Here is a 6,851-nt window from a genome sequence, read left to right as displayed (position 1 = left end):
CATAACGGTATGAAACCGTTATCTATAATTATTATACATAACGGTTTATACCGTTATGTATGAGGATTTTTCCGTTATGTTTTGTATTTTTTTTGTTTTTTTTCCTATCATAGTTAACAGTTTTTTTTCTATACATAACGGTATGAAACCGTTATCTATAATGATTATACATAACGGTTTATACCGTTATGTATGAGGATTTTTCCGTTATGTTTTGTATTTTTTTGTTTTTTTTCCTATCATAGTTAACATTTTTTTTTCTATACATAACGGTATGAAACCGTTATCTATAATGCTTATACATAACGATTTATTACCGTTATGTATGAGGATTTTTCCGTTATGTTTTGTATTTTTTTTGTTTTTTTTCTATCATAGTTAACAGTTTTTTTTTACTTTTTATAACGGTTTTTACCGTTATCTTTGATAGAAATACATAACGATTTTTTTGTACTTTTTATACTGTTATGTATTTCAACTACAACTAGCATATTTAATATTTTTTCTCGATTTTTATGTTATTTATCTCAAGAAATAAATAAATAACTTTAAAACAACAAAATGATAAAATCACCAATAACAATATTATATATCATCCAAAATATTCATACATTACCATCCAAATGAACCAAGTATCAAGTACATATGATCATTGCATATTTCGATTCAAAATTGAAAGTACCAACTATCTTATAGCTAAAACAAAAATCTATCATATTATGTGTTCTAGCACCAAGTCCTCATGAACTAGTTGACCTGCTATGATGAATTTGCAGCAACTAACTTAGGAGAGAACCCGACACACAAGCTCAACCTGTCAATAGAAAAATAATCCAAATAAAATATGTGAAATAAAATAAAACTGGACAAGAAAAAGATAACAAACAATATGTTGACTTTTGTTTCACACTACATCATGAATCACATTAGACGGCAAAGGCAAGAAAACATTTCTTTCAAAGTGTCATTCATGACTCCCCGTTCCCTGCAACTTCAAGCAGCAGCAGCAATTAGATTTCCTTTACAAGATCCAAAATTGCAACAGCAAAACCAAGGCAAAATCAGTTTCTTGCCCTGAATTTTAAAGTTTATGTTGCTAAAACAAAATGTAAAAGTTCAGGGGCTTCATAAAACTGAAAAAAACTAAGGGTCTAGTGAATTAGCAATCAAAACCTCAAGAGCCAAAATGAAATGCATATGACAAAATTACCATCTTCGGGTTTCTTCAATGTGCTTAGCTGTGTCTTTACTGCCATCCGTTTGACAGACTCAGCTGTAATTGATTCAACATTTCAGAGGAAAATAAAATTAGAGACGACATATAGTGCAGAGAGTGCTACACTAATATATAACAACGAAAATCCAGACACCAGCATGCAATTGATGTGGAAAGGATGCTCCTCCTTATGGCTAGTTTACACAGCAAGAATCTGACCATCAAGATATAAAAGTACAGAAGAATAACAAAAACAATACTCCTTTATCCACAGCTTGAAATAGCATTAATCACACGAAAGAAAACTCTGCCTTATTGTTTTTTGTACAGATGGAGAACAAACAGTATAATAACACTCAAATCAATATTTCACCTTTAAACTGTATTTTTTTCTTTGCCCTTCTCCTCTTTCTATCTGCCTTTTTTTCAGCTGCTCAAATTGTTTGTTTTGGTCTTCTATCCAATTTCTTAGCTTTCTGTACATAAGAAGCAGAAGAGAATCTAGCTAGGTGAGGAATAAAAAGGAGTGGCATGTATAACTTAAAATGGAAAAGGTCCTTACTTCGTTCCAAGAACATGAATGCATAGCAGATTTAAGGCCCTAAGCTTTTCTGAAGCATTTTAAAGCATCATAATCAGCAGCCTTCTCTAAATAATCCATCCCCAATGCTTTAAGAACACGTTGAGATTCAGCCAAACATTTCTTCAGCGTATCAAACCATGAGCTTGGTTTTAATTTTGCAAATCTATACAAAAAAAGAAAAGTGTTCATTCCAGTATAATAGATTCTGACTTGCCAAATTTTACTAGATCGAGAGCCATAATTCTCTCCCTATTCCATTTTAATTATTGATAATAAGCACAATCTGAACTGAATGTACAAAAGACTCAAACCTTTGATGCCTCCACACTGTAACTTATATCATCATAGAGAGGTCCTGCACCAAATAAACCATCTGTTCCAGTGGTAGTTTCAAGTGATGTATCCCCTCGCTTGAGGGGAGAAACCTGGCTGTCACCCTCGGCAACAACTCGTATGTTAACATCTGTAAGAGGGGGTGAAACTGATCCTTCAATATATAGTCCCAATCGACCAGAAAACGGAGCAATTGGAGCTTGGCAGCCATCTTGTTCTACTGAGACCTAAACAAATATAATGGAAACCTTAAACATACTGATATTTCTGGACAAGATCTAAGTTGGAAGGAACTGGACAAGCTCTTACATGCTGTTTTCTTGGGTAAAATAATAATTTCTTTTGGATACCAGTCCTGCAGCAGAGCAGATGTAAACTAAAATTGAGAGCACAAAATCCATAACAGCAATTGAATAATTGATTACAGAATAGGCTTATATATATATATATATATATATATATATATATATATATATATATTTGAAAAAGAGATGTAACATAAAAAATTAGCATCCTGAAAGAGAATAGTCTGTTAAATCTCTAAATATCACCATTCACCAATGCACTTTTCACCACAAACATAATTATACAGAAAGAAAGGCAAGATATTTTCTTCACTAGCGCTAGATTTGTAAGAAATTAAAATTCTATCTCTATTCTCTAGTGGCCTTTGTTTCAGCAGCCCTGATGACATGTCATAACTGAACAAGCTATAAGGATGGAATCAATTTATACAGTTGATATAAATATCAATCAGAGAAACATCACCAGGCTAAAACTCTCAAGTGTAGAAAAGCTCACTTGATTTATTAGATTTTCTTCTTTTTCTATATGTGGTAATGATTTTGTGGTATAATAGCTTCTTATAATACAGAAAACAAGGAAAGATACTATGCAATCAACATAGAAAATTAAAAATAAAATAAATCCCACCCTTCCGGATAGGCAATTCTAAACATAGAGAACATGATAATACACACATACCTAATCAAAAGATCATATAGACGAAGTCAAATCATGAAAAGATCAAACCTCACAGGTCTGATGTATCAACTCCTAGACTGGAGCTCCCAAAAGAAATACATGAGTCGATGAAATGGAGTCTCTATTGCTGTTAGTAATGACTGCTTTAGACGGTAGGGTCACTATTTTTACAGGAAATCACAAGTAAAAAGCGCACATAGGTAAGTAGTGGTTACATTACAAGATTAACAACAAAAAATGATATAAGATAAGAACATGAAAAAGATCCAGCATGCCAAACTTCCACATCAAATGATCAACCAATAACACCAGTTGAAAACAGCAAGAAATTCATGGAATTAAGAGACATAATGGTATGATATTGGTATGACCGCTATTTAACAAAACTAATACTGTATATACTTCTAGATTCAGCAACATAATGACTACCATATGTAGGATAAGAGAAGAAATGTAGTTAACATTAGCAGGAAAAACAATACTTACAAACAATTGAACTAGGCTTTTCCTGCACATTACCTTTGTAAATAAGAATTCCCAAGAATCTCTATATGAATCAAATGCAGATTTCGAAATTACCTTATCATTATAATCCCCTATTTTCAAATAAATCAAGCTTTTGCATTAAAAAATATTAGATTAGAGACCGTTAATTCCGTGACTTATTTTAGCTCAGAGACCAGCAATAATCAATCAAAGATAATGATTATGAGATGTTCAAAAACCTTGCTAAAGCAATTCCACCCGCTGTTCTCCGGCAGATACCTGCCGTAAACGACCGCGCCGTCCGACGTCTTCTTCAAAATCCTGCTCGGCGGAACCCTAACCCTGAGGTCGGGAACCGATTCAGAGGAAACAATGGCGGAGTCAGGGGGAAAAGATGCGTAAGCGAAGATGTGTGTGTCATATGTACTGACCTTGGATTCAAATTAAATCGCGGCGCCTAGGGTTAACGGGGCGGTGAACAGACGGCCAGTGTGGCAGAGACGCGAGACGTGGCGGCGAGTCGACATGGCTGGTGGCAGGCGACGCGGGTTTGAGATGGAGAGATATCTCCGCAGCTACTGCTACAGGTAAACAGACAGAGGACGGCGAGATAAGGGGCACAACGAGTGCCAGGCGGCGCTGGTCGTGGCGGCGAGTCGCGACGGCGGTGGCTGGCACGACGATGGTGAAGAGAGAAAGAGGCAGGTCTGATTTGGGGAAATTTGGTGGGGGAGGCTAGGGTTTTAATTTTTTATAATATTATTAAATTTTAAAATAAATATAAAAAATAATACATAACAGTTTTGAGGCGCTCATATATAACGGTTAAAATAACCGTTATAAAAAGATGTTCATAGATAACGGTCGGCATAACGGTTTTGTAGTACCGTTATGTATGTAACTAATAGATAACGCAAAAACATAACGCATTTGTTCAAACCGTTATCTATGCATTTAGACAACACTACATAGATAACGGATTTTCGCAAAACCGTTATCTATTCCTAAAAGTGCGCTCATACATAACGGTTTTTGAAAAAAACCGTTATCTATGCACTGTTATGTATGTAAACTTTTGTAGTAGTGCCACCGCCTCTCTCTCTCTCTCTCTCTCTCTCTCTCTCTCTCTGTCTCTCTCTCTTCTCCACTCGAATGCAGATGTCTACGCAAAAAAATTGTCATCTAATGTATAAGGAAATGATAAACTATATTTATCATTTTATACTTCATTTATTTTGACGTAATAAATCATTCAGGCAACATATTTTTCCTTGGACAAGATATATAAGGGAGAATGTTATAACTTTATACCACCTTACAAAAAAAAGTATAACTCAAAACAAATATAGCTATACTAAAAAATATGATTATAACTTTAAATGATAAATTTATATCTCATTATATTATCCATATATTTAAAAAAGTTAAAAAGCAAATCCACTCTATAAAAGCGTAGATTACATATCATTGATATGTTAACTCGAAATAAATCAACGAACGTATAACATGCACTTTTTTTAATCGCAAAATAACAAAAATGGGTCATATTTGGCGGGTGAGATTGGAGATGAATTAAAAGTGATCGTCACAGCTGAATCAGCCGATCGCAGTTGTTGAGGAAAAGTTTTATCTAAATAGATATGCTTACGTATCATCTAAATTATATGTCATGCATATTATCACAATTTGTTAATTTATTATTTCTTCCAACTCCAATTGAGGAGGACCTTAGGTATTTGACTAGACCGGAAATAAATTTTTTAAACCACAAACTTAATTAACGGTTCATATATCTTATCGGCCAAGTATATTTTTCTGAAAAGTAGTAATTGACGTAATTAATAATACTTTTCAAGAGAAGAATTCATATATATATATGGCTTCAGTCGGAAGGAAATTTTACATTTCAAACGATTATTTGCAAGCACAATTTCTTTTATTTTTCAACACACGTTCATTGATTTACACACACAAATTAATGTATTTTTTCAACACACGCTGTAGAATACATTCACAAGTAACTAATTAAACACTTTAGTTAAATTTGGATGAGTGACGTCAGCTCAAATTAGTGAGGAATTTGTATCATTTCAAATCCCTGTTCTTATCGAAGAGAAGGAACGACAAAGACCATTCGATTTTATGCGCGCGATAGCTAGCTAGCTGGACAATTTGTGCGATTTAAAGATGTTGGTATTTGTATTAATTCTCAGTTACACTAATATCACCACCTCAAATGGGTTGGAAACTCAAGTATGTGTTTAGTTATATCTAATAGATAATGAGATGAAATCCAATAAAATTTATAGCATTGAGAAGACTGACTGAAAGCATCTAGTAAATTTTAACGAATTCGTATAGTTTATAACTCTCCACTTTCGGGGTATAATAACAACACGCCTATAGCTTGGCTACAAGAAATCCGATCACAAATTTTATGTTATGACACTCCACTTTAGGATGAGGATTAGGATTAGGATTTTGGATTGTATTTTTGCATAATCCAATCTGATTCAAAATTTTAAATTTTGAAGAAAATGAAATTCGATTCGAACCATATTTCTAAAAAATTTAATCCAAAAGATTTAGAAATTTTTGGATCAAATTCAATCCGAATCAAAAAAATCTGAAATGCGTTCAAAATATATACCAACCTAACGAACCAATTAGACAATTATATTCGAATTAAAATTCTAAATGACAAATCATTCATTACAATCAACCAAGAAAACTACCAATTATAAATTATATACATAATATTATATATATATATATATATACATATTATAAATAAAATTCAATTTTTTTTAATATTATATATATCGATATGATTCGATTTGAAAATTCGAAAAATCTGAACCAATTTATAACTTTTGATTTGATTCGAATCGAATATACGAATTTTGGGTACTTTAATCACCCCTAATCCATTTAATATCCAAATAAACGATAAAAGATATTTTTATTTTTCTTTCATGTATTGAAACTTTGAAAGTCCAATTCAGTGTCACAAACTTGTTTATATTCACATGCACGGACTCTCACGGACCAATACTTAATTTACAAAAAATAGTGCAAACAAAAGCAAAAATTTTAAATTCAACACAATCTTCGGGCCGACTCGGTTTTTTTATGAAACTAATAACTAATTAAACATAATTTTGAGCAGCTTACAGACTTGATAATGATAGCTCCAGTCACAATTAAGTTAAAATTGTAGTGATTTTCTAATGAATTAAAACCCTAATT

General features: G+C 32.7%; 1 long non-coding RNA gene across 1 annotated transcript; it reads right to left on the bottom strand.

The window, feature by feature from the left end:
- Positions 1 to 388: 388 nt before the first annotated feature.
- On the bottom strand, positions 389 to 1,594 carry LOC131016730 (uncharacterized). Its single transcript, XR_009099199.1, has 3 exons — positions 1,211 to 1,594; positions 914 to 991; positions 389 to 814 (listed from the first exon to the last, which is right to left on the bottom strand). It is a non-coding gene; the product is annotated as an uncharacterized LOC131016730 (long non-coding RNA).
- Positions 1,595 to 6,851: the final 5,257 nt, after the last annotated feature.

Source organism: Salvia miltiorrhiza, chromosome 3 (assembly GCF_028751815.1).
Source record: "Salvia miltiorrhiza cultivar Shanhuang (shh) chromosome 3, IMPLAD_Smil_shh, whole genome shotgun sequence".
Taxonomy (NCBI): Eukaryota; Viridiplantae; Streptophyta; class Magnoliopsida; order Lamiales; family Lamiaceae; genus Salvia; species Salvia miltiorrhiza.
Note: the sequence above shows the minus strand (reverse complement) of the source record. Positions and strands in the feature narration are given on the sequence as shown.